This window comes from Corapipo altera, unplaced genomic scaffold (genome assembly GCF_003945725.1).
Source record: "Corapipo altera isolate COAL_440 unplaced genomic scaffold, ASM394572v1 64, whole genome shotgun sequence".
Classification (NCBI taxonomy): Eukaryota; Metazoa; Chordata; class Aves; order Passeriformes; family Pipridae; genus Corapipo; species Corapipo altera.
In genome coordinates, this window is record NW_020884893.1 from 3,109,784 (window position 1) to 3,125,151 (window position 15,368).

The 15,368-nt window shown below is 44.1% G+C and overlaps 1 long non-coding RNA gene across 1 annotated transcript in view; it reads left to right on the forward strand.

Annotated features, from left to right (window-relative positions):
* Positions 1-15,368, forward strand: part of LOC113948521 — a 109,542-nt gene that overhangs the window by 70,693 nt on the left and 23,481 nt on the right. The window contains exon 3 of the long non-coding RNA XR_003528179.1: positions 12,364-12,477. This is a non-coding gene — a long non-coding RNA (uncharacterized LOC113948521). The remainder of the gene's footprint in view (positions 1-12,363; positions 12,478-15,368) is intronic.

Here is a 15,368-nt window from a genome sequence, read left to right on the forward strand (position 1 = left end):
CATGCCTATGAAAAAAAGCAGCTTCCAAACAAGATGTTTATATGATATGGCATAGCAAAGATTACACTGTATCTAGATTTAAATTAAGACTATAAACATCAAAATGAACAAGAGCCAGAAAGTGCCAGAGGGAAAGAATGGAAACCCAGCATTGAAAGTGTGAAGGCTATACTGAGAGCAAAACTTTATCCCTGCGAACATATTTGTTATTTCTCTGCTGGTGCTGCCCAATTTAATAAAATCTTGGAGAACTTTCAACCCTGCACAACTCCTGATTTTTAATGAAAAATAATGAAAGAGATCAGAGATCTCTGTGCTTGCAATCTCTCCCATAAAGTGAACATTTTCTATACATCAGAAACTGTGCCTGCATAAAAATGCCTGCGAAAGGTGATTTTTAAAGAAATCCCCATAATGTTTATTCTCGTTTTATTGGGTGCTAAATCTAATACTCCCTGTATGCTCTTGGAGTCATGTTTACACTGGAAAACAGAGGTTGTCAAGGCATCTGTCTTCATTTTCTGACTACTGTTGACTTGCTGTTCCCCTGTTAGAAGAGCATGACCTGCCTGTGCCTGTGGTTTGTGTCTCTGCAGCACTGAGGTGCTGCTCAGGTGTCACACAGGGTGCTCAGGTCTAGGAAGCACCTTGAGCTCCACAGAATTCAGATGGGCCCATGGCATGAAGCTCCTGGTGTCTCTTTAAATGCCTCCTGATTTGAAGAAGAGAGGGAAGCCAGACTGCCATGTAAAAATGTGTATAAACATATTTTTCTCACTTGCAGGTTGGGAAAAACAGTGTTTGTTTAGTCCTCACTGCCCCATTGGTGTCACTGAGTGATGCCCCTGGGAAGAGTCCTGCCTGTTCCTACTGAAACTTCCCTGCTGCACCCTGGGCTCCATGAAGCCCCAGGATGCTTCCTTCCCTTCCTGTTCCTGGGGCTGTGAGCTATCCCTGTGCCCTCACACATATCACAACCTTGCCTCAGCTGCTGTGCTGCAGATCTGTCCACGTGTGCTGAGAAGCACCGGAGACACTGCCCTGAAATGGTCAGAGAAGGGTTTGAGATGGGCCCTACGCAGCGTTCCCATGCTCCCCACTCCCAGACCTGGCACTTCCGACAGCTCCAACGTCCCCAGGGGCAGCTGCAACGTGAAAGTGGCTCTTTCCTGACAGCTCCCTAATATGTACAGAAAATATGTCTTGCGAAATCTTACCGTGGTTGTAGACTTAAAAATACACGTTGAGTCAACTGATCTGAGCGTAGGCTGAGCTCCTGAGTCTCCAGGAGATGCTGCTCTGTACAGGCATCCAAACTTTGCTGTTTGGGGGGCACTTCCTCAGCCCATGGAGGGTCCTGCACAGAGGAAAAGGTTCACTGGGAAACGTGACTTCCATGATGAACCATCTCCTGGAACGTGTCTCTGCTCTTTCCTGTCCATACCCAAAACCCCTGGAACGCTGGGGGTGAGTTCCCAGCCCTGTTGGAGCCTTTAACTTCATTATCTTCATAGAGAAGGACATTTAGATGTTTTAGTAACAACAAAATAGATGTCAGAGACCCTGTTTTATCTCCTCCAGGACCCAGGAGGAGGGCGTGTGTATCCTCACCAGTGTGATGACTCCTGGAACAAAATGTTATTCCAAGTGAGGAGGCTCAGACCTTCCATCATTTACATTGTCTGGTATCATGGCTGGCCATCAAGTTTAATGGAAGTGCTTGGCATCCTCCTAAATAAAATATTAACCCTTAAGGCTGAGAGGCAGAAGCACACAAGCGATGTATGAAAATGCTGGTTGCCAATTGCCATGTTCCAGGTGTGATTCCTGAGGATGCTGCCTGGGAACCATTTATATCCAACTGTAGCAAACCTAAACAGAATGACACAGTTTATTAAGCCAGAGGCAAATGTAAATGATGAAAGGCTGCTGTGTAAAACTGCATTAAAAATGTCCCATTACATGAGGCAAACCACATTGTGTAGCTGTTTTAACATAATGCTCCTTTCATTCCTCTAATTCCTTGGTGATTTAAATTTCTATATTTTATGAGATAGGAAAATAGTAAAATATTAATTGCACTGGTGTGTGCTAATGTTCTGTTATCAACAGAAAAATAAGAGATAAAGTTATGTCACTGGGAGGAATGTAGACCTCTAAATATCTATTGTCAGGAAGGGAGAATCAGCTCTACCTGAAAGTGCGATGTTATAAACACAGAAATGAGAGAAATGCTAAGAGTACCTTGGTTTTCAGCAGAGTAGTTTCATTCTTCTGGCATTTAAGAGTTATTGAAAATATTTTGCAGAGAGAATTCATCTTTCCTTCTACAGGAATTTAGGCACATTTAACAACTTCCTGGGCTTCCACTGGTGTCACCTGAAGGTCAAGGCTCAACTTTGTTCCCCAAACCTGGCTTTCTTAGATAGATTTTTTTTTTTCTTCCTAGTTCATAGAGATGTGACAATTTGGGATCAGATTTTTTTCAAAATTTAATGCCCAGCTCTGAATGCAGAGAGATCCCTCTAGTGTGGATGGGCCACAGCCAGACATCCACTTTGGTGCCCGTGGGCCTGGTTTGGGTGGGATTCATGGCCTTCTGGAATCACCATGAGAGGGACCAGGGCTGGTTGAGCTTTGCTACTGCCCTGCTCTCTCCCTGCAGGCAGCTGGATGTGCTGTTGCAGAGAGCAGAGCAGTCCTGTGCCATTGCCTCACCTGCCATGCAATCTGAATTTCGATTATTAGAAGAGGCAGAGGAAGAGAAACCTCTAAGAGCATGAAGGAAACAGTAGGTGGGTTTGTTCTGACTTGCTGCTTAAAAACAGAGTTGGGAAGGAAATCGATTTCCCGTCCTGACAAAATATTTTCGCTGTGGCTTAAAAAAATATTTGAGCTGTGCTGGAGGTGAGGCTGAAATCCCTCCAAAGCTTTGAGGAAGGCCCACCTGCTCTTTCCAGAGCATGGGCACTCCTCTAGGTTGATCTAGAGCAAAAAGGAATCTAGATCTGTGTCCAGACACCCCTGGCCTGCAGAGCAAACATTTCCCACATCCTGTATTCTCTGAAAGTCCTCCCAGGGTGTAAAATGTTTCCAGGTGATACTTTTACAAAAATTGATACATTGCTCTGTTTTTTTGAGAAACTGGCATTTTCTGAGGGTTGGGTTTTTTCCCAAATAGACTGAAGACAATCAAATTCTGTTGTCATTCCAGAGGAGAGAGACTCATTTTGAAGAAGGATATATTATTTGTGCAGTGAAAAGTATTCCTATCTATTCTACACTATTTATGGTACTCTCATATCCTGGTTCTTGTTAGTGTGCATTCAGTGGAAACCATCAGCCAGCTCCAGTGATAAACTACTGATCTCCAAACATACCCAGTGCACAGCAAAAGCTGCATAGAACATAACTCACAGAACCAATTAAAAATATTTACCGCACTATACTTCCTATATGAAGTTTAAACTTAGCCTTTTCATCCTTTTAGAGTTCTGTTTTGCACAAATTTGATTACAATTTGTAATTCATCAAGGTGGGCAGTAGCAGTGTTGGTCAGAAGGGATTTGGAGGCACCACAGGTCAGCATGGTTCATTTGTCCAAATCTGTTCTTACTCCACACTCTTATTTTGGGGTCTTTGGTAAGTATCACAGAATCATGGAATCTTCTGAGCTGGAAGGGACCCACAAGGATCATCCAGTCCAACTCCTGGCCCTGCACAGGACACCCCAACAATCCCACCCTGTCCCTGAGAGCATTGTCCAAACACTCCTGGAGCCCTGGCAGCCTTGGGGCTGTGACCACTCCCTTGGGAACCTGTTCAGTGTCTGACCACCCTCTGGGTGAAGGACCTTTTCCTGATATCTTAGTACAGGCTGTCAGTGTATGAAGGATCTGTGCTACCCGGCAACAAACCTCCTGGCTATCAGGGTTACATTGCTTTCTTCATGCACGAGACAGGGTGTTATTTAGAGTCCAGGAGTGGCAGAGGGGAGAAAGGAGGAGAAGAGGGTCCATCCATCTCCCCCCTTTTCTGGGAAGCTCTACTGCATCCTGTGACAAAAATTCTCCTCAAGAGAATTGTCTCAGAAATGGAAGAATTCAGTGCATTACAGCCTTAATGACCACTACAACCATGGTCCTTGCAGCTCATGTTTTAAACCAAGACTGTTTCCTCAAGGATGGATAGAGGGGGGCGTTTCTCTCAAGTATTCCACTCTCTGCTAAGGAGAAGGTGATCTCGGTCGCTCAAGAATCCTGACCTAAACAGAAAGGTTTAGGACAAGGCCAGTCAATGAGATTTTGGATTCACACATCCTTGCATTTGAGGAGTTCTTCTTTAAGATTTCAGTCCAAAATGTCAGAAACATTTCCAAGAACTGCTAACCTGAAGAGGTTTTTGTAACCTCACATGGGGATCTCCTTCATGGCTGTGCAGAACCTCTCCTGGCACCTGCCTCACTTGGCTCCATGGGCTGGGGAGCATCCCAGCAGAGAGACAGGGATACCAGCTCGGGGGGAATTCTGCTGCCTCTGTGACTTCGCTGTCTTCACCCATGAGATGTCGAAGGGTTCCAGGAGATGTTACTCCTGAAGAAATTTTCAGAAGCTGATTTTGCTCAGCTTCTCTTTCAGGGAGTATTTTTATGCACCTCCCATTATAGTCATTAGACTTGTGTGGCTGTTCAACCCCTACATGCTCCACATTTGTGTTTTCCTCCTACCTTTTTAAAAATAGACATTTCAGTGTTCTGCAGCATCACATTTGTTGCTGTGGAGACGATTGTGATGTTGCCAATGGAGATATGATTTCACTGACAACCTCTGAAGAAGGACAGGAACATGAAGACTGTGGCTCTATTTCTCTCCTGCCCCCTTCCTAATAAACCTGTTCTGCTGTTCCCTCTTCCCTGTGCTACTCTATGCTGCGTCCTGAACTTGAGCTGATGCACAAATCTATCTTCTTTCTTAACCTGCATTTTGGCATAAATATATAAATGCAGTGGATGCAAATTGCCTATAATTAGAGGTAGAACACAGCACTGGTGTAATAATTTGTGGATTCCTGCGACACTCTTCGTAAAACTTCACCAACACCCTTTTGGGCTGTAACTGTAGGAATAATCCACCAAAGATACAAGCACAGAGAAATTGTCTAATATTCAGGGAAAATGAAAGTAATTTCCTAGTTCTTTGCGTGGGCAATTCCAAAGCAAAGTGACAGGTTGGAGGGAGGGAGGGAAAGGGAAAAGGGACGGGAAGAGTGACAGGCCATTATTGCCCCTGCTGCTCATGCTGAAAGTCTGGCAAAAATATAAACGTCGTTCCCCAACCTGCTGATCCCCCATGGTGTGTCTAATGAGGACTGGTGGGCTTGTGAGAACAGGTTTGACTTGAAGGAGGAAAGAAAGCCAGGAGAGATGAGGATTTGGATCGGTGGGGGGCAGGAGGGTGTGGGCAGGGCCGTGTGGGTGGTTCTGCAAGATCCCAGGGGCAAGTTCCCTCCTGCCATGGAAAGATTTGTGCTCTGGTGATGCTGGAATATAGTGCCATGGTCAACATCAAATTAAAGTTCCCTGAGAAGAAAAATCCAGCTCCGCTATGTAGTGGTTTTGTTAGTACAAAGGTTTGTAGAAAATTCCCAAACTACCTAAACAAATGAGCTGTGTTTGCCACCAGGGAAAGGAGCACGTTGGAAATACAGTGGTATTTCTTCCTGGCAGCCTGAGATCTGCCTCAGGAGTGGTTTGTACTGGATGGTAATTGAGTTTCAGCTGATTGCAGCAAAACTATGAATCAACTGCAGCCCATTTTTAATAATGAAGAACTGAAATATAATCAAAAATATATTCACAACACTACAGCTTTCAGTGATTATATGCAGCAACTGGTGTCTGCAGCCTCTTTGGACTCAGATTCTCTCTCTTGCTTTTTTTTTTTTTTTTTTTAGTTTAAGGATTAGAAAAAATTCCAATATTCAGAGCAGTTGATTTGGCAAGAGATGGCAGAGAATGCAAGGATTAATAGTGCTCTTTTCTGTGCTCCAGTTATTTCCGATGCCCTGTTGCAGGGGAGCTCCTCTTCCTGCTCCTGCCCCAGGCCAAAGTACTCAGCAGGCAGCAGAATTTGGCAAGCCATGGTGAGCTCTTGAAATCACTTGTGAAAATGGTGCAGTAACCTTGAGTGCTGACAACAGAAGACTGTATTTTGCCTCTCTGGAATACAGGAAGATATTGTGTGGCATTAACAGAAGGATAAGTTACTATGGTGATGAAGTCTATATAACAGATGGAAATAAATATATGTATAATGCCTTTTAGGTATGATCTGACAAGAAAATTGTGACCTGTTTCCATGGGACTTCGTGGAGCATTTGAGCGTGTTAACACTGATACTTTCTGCAAGTTGGAAGTGATGGATGAGAGACCTTGTTTTCTGTCAGAAAAGCACTGTAAGGTGTCTGTGCTGCAGCAGCATCTACTGAATCTCAAATTTCTCCCATATTAGCTGCAGGCCTTTCACCCTCTCACATCCAGAGCTGTGGTTTTACAATATAAACAATTCCCCTGTCCTTTCCTTGTCTGCTGACTGTGGACACTGGGCTTTGCTGGGGTCAGCTCAATCTCCCAGGGCTCTCCCCTCTTGCTACCTTCTGTTGGAACCAAAAACTCCCAAAGTGACACATTGCTGGCCTCTATCCTTCTGGCTCCTGCCATTTCTTTGTTCTGACTCTGCTGTACGATGTTCCTGGGCCCAGGATCCAAAGCTGGCTTGGCTTTAAGGAGAAGATGATCTGTCCTGACCCAGGGAGGGAAGGCTGTTTCTTGTACAGAGGCTCCTACAGTGGCAGTGCCAGAGCCCTGCAAACACTCATGGCTGACTTTGTAACCACAGCCCTGCAGACCCTCAGGGGCTCTGGGCTTGGACAAATAAATGGAAATGCCAGAGGCAGGAGAAGATTTAACTCCTTACACCCCCACTTCCCACAGACCCTCTGGGTGCTTCAGTTTCAAACCTTTTCTGGGAGAAAAAAAAGAATATTCAGTTTTCCCTGCTTTCTCCACCTCTCCTGCTGCCACGTCACTGGACCATTTTCAACTGATCTTCAGTACTGTTTTGTTTTTCTCCTCCCATATCTCCCCACTGTAGCCTAAGGAAGCTTGGCCAGTTGGACTCTGGGTGTCCCTTATCTTCATCTATAAAATGCCAAAGTGAGTTACAGGAAGAATTTAGGCAGCACTGAAGGTAATGTGATGACTATGTAGATTAATTTTGAAGCCTTTTCTTGCTTTCAGGATTTTGTTCATGACTCATATTTGTTCACAAGATATGATTATAGAAGTTTTTAGAGCAATGGCATGTGTGCAGCTTTGGGAGGCCTCTTGTTGGTTTAAAGGAGACATCTCAAATGAGAAGGTAAAAGTCAAGTCTCAAATAAGACACCAGAACTTTATATTTCCACCAGTTGGTATTTATTTGTCTGTATCTGTCATTCTTCAGAAAAGGCTTCTGGCAGCAAGAGCTGTGCTGCATCTTCATGATGGAGGCAGGGGAATCTGCTCCCTGGATTGGTTCTGCAGTGCTGAGAAGGTGGAAAACTTGCCTTTGTCAGTAAAATAAAGACATATGACTCAAGGAGCAAAACAGGAGCTGAGTAAGGCTGTTCTGCTCTACCACTGTCAGAGCAGGATTTTAAGAGGGCTGTGAGGGAGCAGTGAGTGGCTGCTGTGTATCCACAGCACCCTCACACCCCAGGTCTCTGCCACTCACCACACAACCTGCTCAGTTTTTCACACAGAAAAAAACCTCACAGGTCACTTTTCCAAAGAGTGGATGGTTGAAAGGGGACACATCAGCTCTCAGAGTGGCTGGACTCCAGCCCTGAGTCCAACACACCAAGTAAGGGCACATATTTATCTGTACCTGTAATCTGGGGTTTATTTCTCCATTCAGAGTTTTGTGTTCTCTCAGAAGTGCTTCTGTGGTTTCTACAACCAGCATTTTATCTGTGTGCTTCAGCCTGACTGAAGGTGCTTCTGTCCTGGCTGGGCAGCTGATGGCATCGTTGTGCTACCCCCCAGCCATCCTGGCAGAGCTGGATTGTCACCCCTCCCTTCCTGGCAGTGTCTGACTCCTGACAGACACATTATTTGCACTCAGTTTAACTCAAGACTCCCCAGTGCCAGATGGGCTCTCACCAGCCCCGTGCTCAACCTTGGCACACTGTTGTTCCATGATCCTAAGGAAAAACTGGTTTAAGACAGAAAACAGCACCAGAAATTCAGCTTTCTGTTTCAATAGCCAGAGCCTGCATTGAAAGAAGGTGTTTATTCAGTTGTGCACCCAGCTGGTGACTGGACATGGTCAACAGTTGGTGTTTTGGCTGCTCTGGCCTGAGCCAATTAACTGATTTATTCCTGCACTGGCAGTCATTGGGCAGATGAATCAGATGTGTATTTGCATTTCCTAAATTTAGCGTATGCATCTATGTATCCAGCCTGTGTGCACAGTTTGGGCATGTTTTCATTTGCATTTTATCACATTTGACTGAGGGAGGCTCAGACCGTTTTGAGTTGAGCAGGACCCCTCGTGGCCACTCCATCAGAACACTGGCATTCCCAGACCCTTCATCCCCCTTTGGAGGCTTGCTTGCAAGGGAAGACTTCTCCAGTAGTGCAAATAAAGTTAAACAAGTCCACGAAAATATCCCTATTCCTTGGAGGTTTATGCAGCAGTTACCCTTGTGGAAGGCTATGCTGCTGTAATCATATCAGCTTGAACCCACAAACAAATTTAACCAGTATAGTTTCCTCTGTAAGTGGCCTTTAAACACCTCTAATACAGTGGGTTTGAACTATCTGGGGGTGGTTTGTTCCCATATCTTCCATTAAATGTACTTAATATTAAACTGATGATATATTATATAGTCGTTGAATATCCTCCCATGGAGTCACAAGGGATGCACAGGAGGAAAGCAGAACATGGCGGGAGCAGTAAAATCCTGGAACTCTTATCTCACATCTCCATTTTTACAAAGGTTTTATCTCACAGTCTGATTTCATTTTCACTCCTTAGAGTAAGGGGAAGCTCATAGGGATCGGGGTTGTTTTTGAGGAAATTAATACCAAGTTTTATCGTACCAAGTTCACTGCTGTGATCTGAAGGTATTTAAGCAAAGGCAGGATAAATGGCAATGTTTGAATGCATCAGGAATTTACCCTGCTAAAATAAAAGCTGGCCCTTTGAATTTAGTTCCAAATTGGAGCAAAGCAAGTTCTGTTACCACTGTCAGCTTTTGATGCTTGTTGTGTTCCTCTGTTTTCTTCCCTGACAGAAGGAACTAAGGAGTGGCAGAGTGTTTGGCACAGTCTTGGAGATTGGGAAGCATCACTCTATCCTACTACTGAGGCACTAGACCTTAAAGAAGATGCTAATGAAGCTTGAAATCACATTTGCATTGCAAATGATACAATTTGTTCTGCCTTTATACAGAATTAATTTGAACTGTTTGCTGCTTTGTTCCAATTGTGCAGCTGAATAATGCTGCAGCTTTCAGTGGCTCAGCGCTGTAAAGATCTGAGTCATAAACAAGGCAAGGTAAATTAAAAATTTGCTATGTTGGACAGATCATCTATTCAACTTTCTGACATTTTTTTATCAGCCATCTTCAAATTATCAAGCAATAGAGAAGTCCTGCTCTCCTTCCAGGTGTGAAGTATTGATGCTCATTTGTTCGGTTACAAGCAGATTTTTAATTACAACTGCTTAAGAGATTACCTAAGGAGTTAAACCAACCTCCTGAAGTGGTTTCAGTAGCTCTCTTGAGTAAACGGAGCATAAGAAAGTGTGAGTTTTATTCAGCAACTGGCTAACAAGAAAAGTGGCAGTTCTTATGGGAAACCTGCTGAGGAACAACCCCTTTTGGCCACCTCAGCATGAGGCTTTGAAAACCTGTGGGTGGTGACAGCAGAAAGCCAGGCCTGGAGTTAGTTAAGTCCAGTATGAAGAATAGAGTCCACCCACATCCAGTGACCTTGTTCCAAAAGTCTGAGAATCCCCTTGCTGAGCTGTGAATCTAAACCACAGCTTTTATGTGTGGCAGAGCCACAGGACGTGCTCAGGTGTGTGTGGGACCCGTGAGGCCGCAGCATCTTCAGGGTCCCACACTGGAGGTTAAGGGGTCCTGGGCAGACAGGTGACTTAACTTGGGCAGCCTGTCACTGTGAGTGTGTTCTCTGCATGGCTGAGCACTGGGATCACCCCCTGCTCCCATGACAGCATCCTCTCATGGACCCCAGGCTGCAGCCCCCACCAATGCTGGATGCAGCTCACAAACCCCCAGCTGCACACACGGCTCTGCTGCCTTGGGGTCTGCCATCCAGCTCCAGTGCAGTCCATTAGAAGGACAGATTGCTGTTATTAGAATGTAATTTCTCTGTCCATGAGCCCAGAGGCAGGGAAAGACCTGCACACTGGCTGCTAAACACTTCTTGTCCCTGGGTGGCAGGATGAGAATGTTGCCAGGCATCCGAGCAGGTTCTCCCTTGGGCAGTGCATGGACAAAGCAGCTCCTTTCTGGTCCTTCTCAAAGATTGTAGCTTCCTGACAAATTTCTTTCTGGGCCCATTGTAAAGCTAAGGATGATTTTTGTGTTATTTTAATGTACACTGCTGAAAAGGCAGGAAACCTTGGAAACACAAGTGATCTGCATGGTGAGATCTCAGGTGAGCCTGGGTGAAAAGTCGGGTTGGAAATAGCTGGGATCAAATCCTGATCCTCTTGCTTTTATTTCAGAACATATTTGAAATCTGAAGATGATATTTTCTAGGCCTACAGTGTTTATGGATCTGTCTGAATGCAGTATTTGTGTGGCAGGGATGAAATCTGTAGCAGAAGCCCTTCATGGGTAGTTTACTGCCCAAGCAGCAGTGGCAAGTGTGACCAGGTCAGAAGAGAACAAAACCCAGACTTCTTATGTTACAGGTGTCCCTCTGAATCCTGGGGAGATGGTTCTCCCCAGTGGTAGATCCAGGAGACACACTTTAATCAGCATTAGTTGCCTCTGACTTTGTCTCAGGCAGACCAGGCATCTCCTGCACAGTAGTCTGGTGTGCTTTGATCAAAGCCAGATGAGCTCCAGAAGGACAAGGCCTGAACAGCTTATTACCAGGTCGGGTCTAGTTCTAACAGATGTTAAACATCCACAAGTTCAGATTGAGTCTGAGGTTGTGTTCCTTGGCCAAAGCAGCCTGGCTTTGGAACAGCCAGAAATCTGGAGCTGGTGTTGAACAGCTGGGGAATCATTTAAGGCCCCTTAATGCAGATACTTGGGGGTCACTGGGTTTGGTTCAGGCTCAGTCTGAGAGTTGGATTTGAAAAGGTTGCTGATGATTTAGGAGCCAGTTCCCATTTTTACTGATAATGACTGTAACTACTCAAGGCATATTCCACAAACTTTTGAAAAAGGAATGTGAGTTTAGATGCCAAAATGGTGACAATTCTATCTACCTTGTGTATCTCACCTGTTGTGATGAGCAAGAAGAGGTCTTTGGAAGGGTAAAGGGTACAGCTGAAGCTCTCTCCTGTGGCACTCAGCAAAGGGAGTTGTTCTCACCACCACCAGAAGAGCAGATCCTTAGTCCAGACAGAAGGAAAGCATTTCAGATGATCTCACAAATAAATCACTGTCTGGCCTGCTGAAGGGTTTTGCCTTTTTTTCCTTTGACTTGTATGGTTTTTTTCTTTTAATGATATTACTTATAATTTTGCTTTAGAGTTCTGTGCTGCCTCAGCCTGACAGGAGAAATACCTAAAGGCTTTACTATGATACAGTTGAATAACAGTGTGATAAAGCACCACAATGTTTGAAAAGTTTCCAAAAGGGTGCAAAGAAAATATATTTCATCTACTTATGCAGCCAGAGTTGATACCCAGAGATTCAGATATTGGCAGCCTTCACATTGGGTGTCCAGATGCCATTTGACAGTTTGAGATAAGACATGTGTGTACAGGGGTTCCTGCTGCACGAACATAAAAAAAGTGTGTGCGTGAGTTTTGGGTTGATTTTTTTACTTATTCATACAAAACAATTTTTGCATGTCCTTGGAGGAGAGACTTATTTAAATTTCTCAATATGTTTTTTCTCAATAAAAAACATTAAATAACAAAACCTAACGCAAACTGAAGAATTATGGCACTTGAAAATGAAGTTACTTTGATTTATTTTCAAAGAAAGAGCATTAAATTACCTTCTTCAATATAATGTTTGGACAAGGGATCATCTAACTTAAATTTCTTGTATCTCTGCAATAACTTTAGTCCACCTTTTAAATGCTGATTTATACTCTCCTCATAATTTCAGATTCTTCATCCATCAGCAGCTGTAACAACAACATCTCCTTAGTCTGTGACCTTCCTAAACTGGTGCCTATCTGGCTCAGGTGACGTTTCCTGGACTTTCTGAAGAGGTTTTTGGGTAAGTGTAGAGAAATGCAGCTTCATCTGCATAGCTTTTTTTGGCTCTCTGCAAACAGAGGCTTCACAACAGTAACATCTACAAATTATTTAACTTTCAAAAGCTCATTAAATCTTAGGTTCCTTCAGGGAAGGCTCTGCAAGTGCCACACACAGAATTCTGGAAGGGAGGTGGGAGGGGGAACAGGATAAAAATTGCTTTTCCTTTGCCCTGGGATGAGTTTCTGTGTGGTCATTCACTGTCCCTCAGGGACAGTGCTGTGACATGGACAGCAGCCCATAACAAAGCCTGATTAGCAGAAGGCTTGGGCAACACTAATGAGGAATTATCATTCAACTTCAGAATTCTAAGTTTGCATCAGAGTATTCTGAAAGGAGGCTGCTGCCTTAATATGCTGATGGGGCTCATGTGGCTAAAGCAAGAATTATTGTGATGTCTGATTTAAACCACACTTTGCACCATCTAAATCTTTTTTTTTATTCCTGCTGCATAGTTTTAGCAAGAAAAACGAGTGAAAAATTGCTGTCATAAAAGACTCATCTGCTTTCCATTACACTGACATTTAAGGATTGCACACATTAAAATGCTCCTCTGCACTACAGAGAGCCACAGAAAAATCAGGAGGGTGAAATTTCTAACAAAAGGGAGGTTTTGTAATTCAACCACCCTGGGATGGACGTGAACCAGGACTGGGGAAGGGTAAAGCTCTCCCTGCATCCAACCCTCCAATCCCTCCCTAGAGCTGCTGTCAGGGAATTGAACTGCCAGTGCACAGGAGAATATTTTCTCAAAGCACCTTTTACCCTCTGTCTCCTTCAGATAAAAAATAAAGGTGTTGATACTTTCAGCCCCAAGTCAGCGTGTTGTGCTCCCTGCAGGGAGAACTCCAAAGTCAGGGAATTAATGTGATCCAGGTTATCAGTGGTTTTTTTTAATCTGTACTGGAATGCAATTGTTAAGAAGCTTTTTCTTTGACTTAGGAAAGCCAATTCCTCCTTTCCTTCTGGGCACCTTCCCACTGCTGATATCTTTGGCTTTCTCACCAGCTGAGGAGCAGCATTTTTTGTGAGAGATTTCCCAAAACACTGGTTGTTTTCTAAGCTAGTGGCAGACAGACAGCTCTGTATGCCTGTCCATGGAGAGCTGAGGGGTGTCCCTGTGGGTACATGGAGGAAAATGTGGTCCTACACACCCGCCTTCCTAGATACCTCCAGTAGACCCCACAAAAAAAATTCAAGAACCTAATTTTTAAAACACCATCTCGTATGGAGAGATGGTGTTGGCATTTGGACCACATAGCACAAGCCCAGGTATGGGAATTTTGACTGCAATTCTGAGGGATTTTCCTCCAGAACTTTTTCTACAAGTCTCAGATAATCATAAAGCTTCTTGTGGTCAAAACACAGAGTGTAATCCCACCAACGCTGGGATTCTGCCTCTTATTCTCCAGCTACCACTTCTGTATCACATTTATTCAGTTTTAAGCCAGGCCCAGAATTTTGTTTCCATCTCTGTGGCTTCCTGCTCAGCCTGTTTCTTGTAACTCCCACAGTGTTTACTCTGTTTGGCGTGATGCTCCTGCCAGGAGTGAACCTGGACTGGGGATGCTGCTGCCTGAGAGGGAGGGAAATGCCTGTTTTCTAACTGGGATATCCCTCCTCTTTCGAAATGGAGTAAAACCTTAGTGTTGTTACTAAACTGTGTGTTTTAATTTAGGAGAGAAACTAAAAAGAGACGTTAACAGCTTTCATAGGATTCAGGCTGCACTGTTTTTTCTGACCCCAAGAAATATTTAACATTGATCCACCTTTGTGTTAAACCCTGATCTTCGGGGTTGGGCAGTTGTCCAAACTCATGTTGTGAAAGGATGTGTTCATTGCTGTGTAGCAAAGAATAAAATAGCTAAACCTGCACATTTGAAAGAAAGCATTTCAGCTTCTCATAGAAATAGAGCTGTGTGGTTCTGATTTCCAGCATTTCCTTTTTGGAGTTGAACATCCTTGTCCATGCTAAGGCACATTGCAGTAAAGAAATGACTTGTCTGAGGCTCTCTGAAGACAGTCACTCAATGACCCATAAAATTCTGCACCTAAAGGCTGTGGGGAGCTGATTCACCAGCTAAGTAACTTCAGGTGATGTCCAATATAAAGTAGAAATTAGGAAAAATTCTGCACAGCAGTACCAAATATCAGATCCCAGCCTACATTTCTGGGGGTGGACTTTTGCATCTGCAAGTGATGATGCTCCAGTTTATCAGCCCGTACAAGTGATGGGTTCAAACACACACCACTGAATTTATGGCTCTGAGAGCCTTAACTGGGGGTAGCAGGAAGAAGTGGAGGAAGGGGAGGAAAAGTGAAAGGAATGAACACTTTCACTGAACCACAAATTGTTGGCTCTTTGTGCCTTGCTGGTGCATTACCGATCCTCCCTGGAACATGTATTTCTCAGTGCTCTCCCCTGCTGCTTCACTTGCCCCATTTTCTGAGGCTGCACAGGAGGAAACAGAACCAAAACTGAGCCATGGGATGAGTTATGGCCATCTAGGACAGGGGGAACAGCAAGCTGTAACTTCTTCATTGTAAAGAAACCCCAACAAACAATCCTATTTTATCAAAGCATTTATCTTGTGCCCTCTCATTACACAGCCAAATAGGTTTGTTGGCTTCAGTGGATCCCTGTCTCTGGTATTTTAAGCACAGGTCTAACTTGGGTGTATTTGGGCACAATGAGACAGGAAGTGAAAATATCTTGAGAGCATCTTTACTGTCATTAATCTTTATAAACAACATCATAAAACCTCATACTTACCTAGATAAATGGGGAAAATCAGACAAGAAAGAAGCACTTTAAGTGTGCTACCAAGCATCAAAAAGAATTGTTTTTCTAGT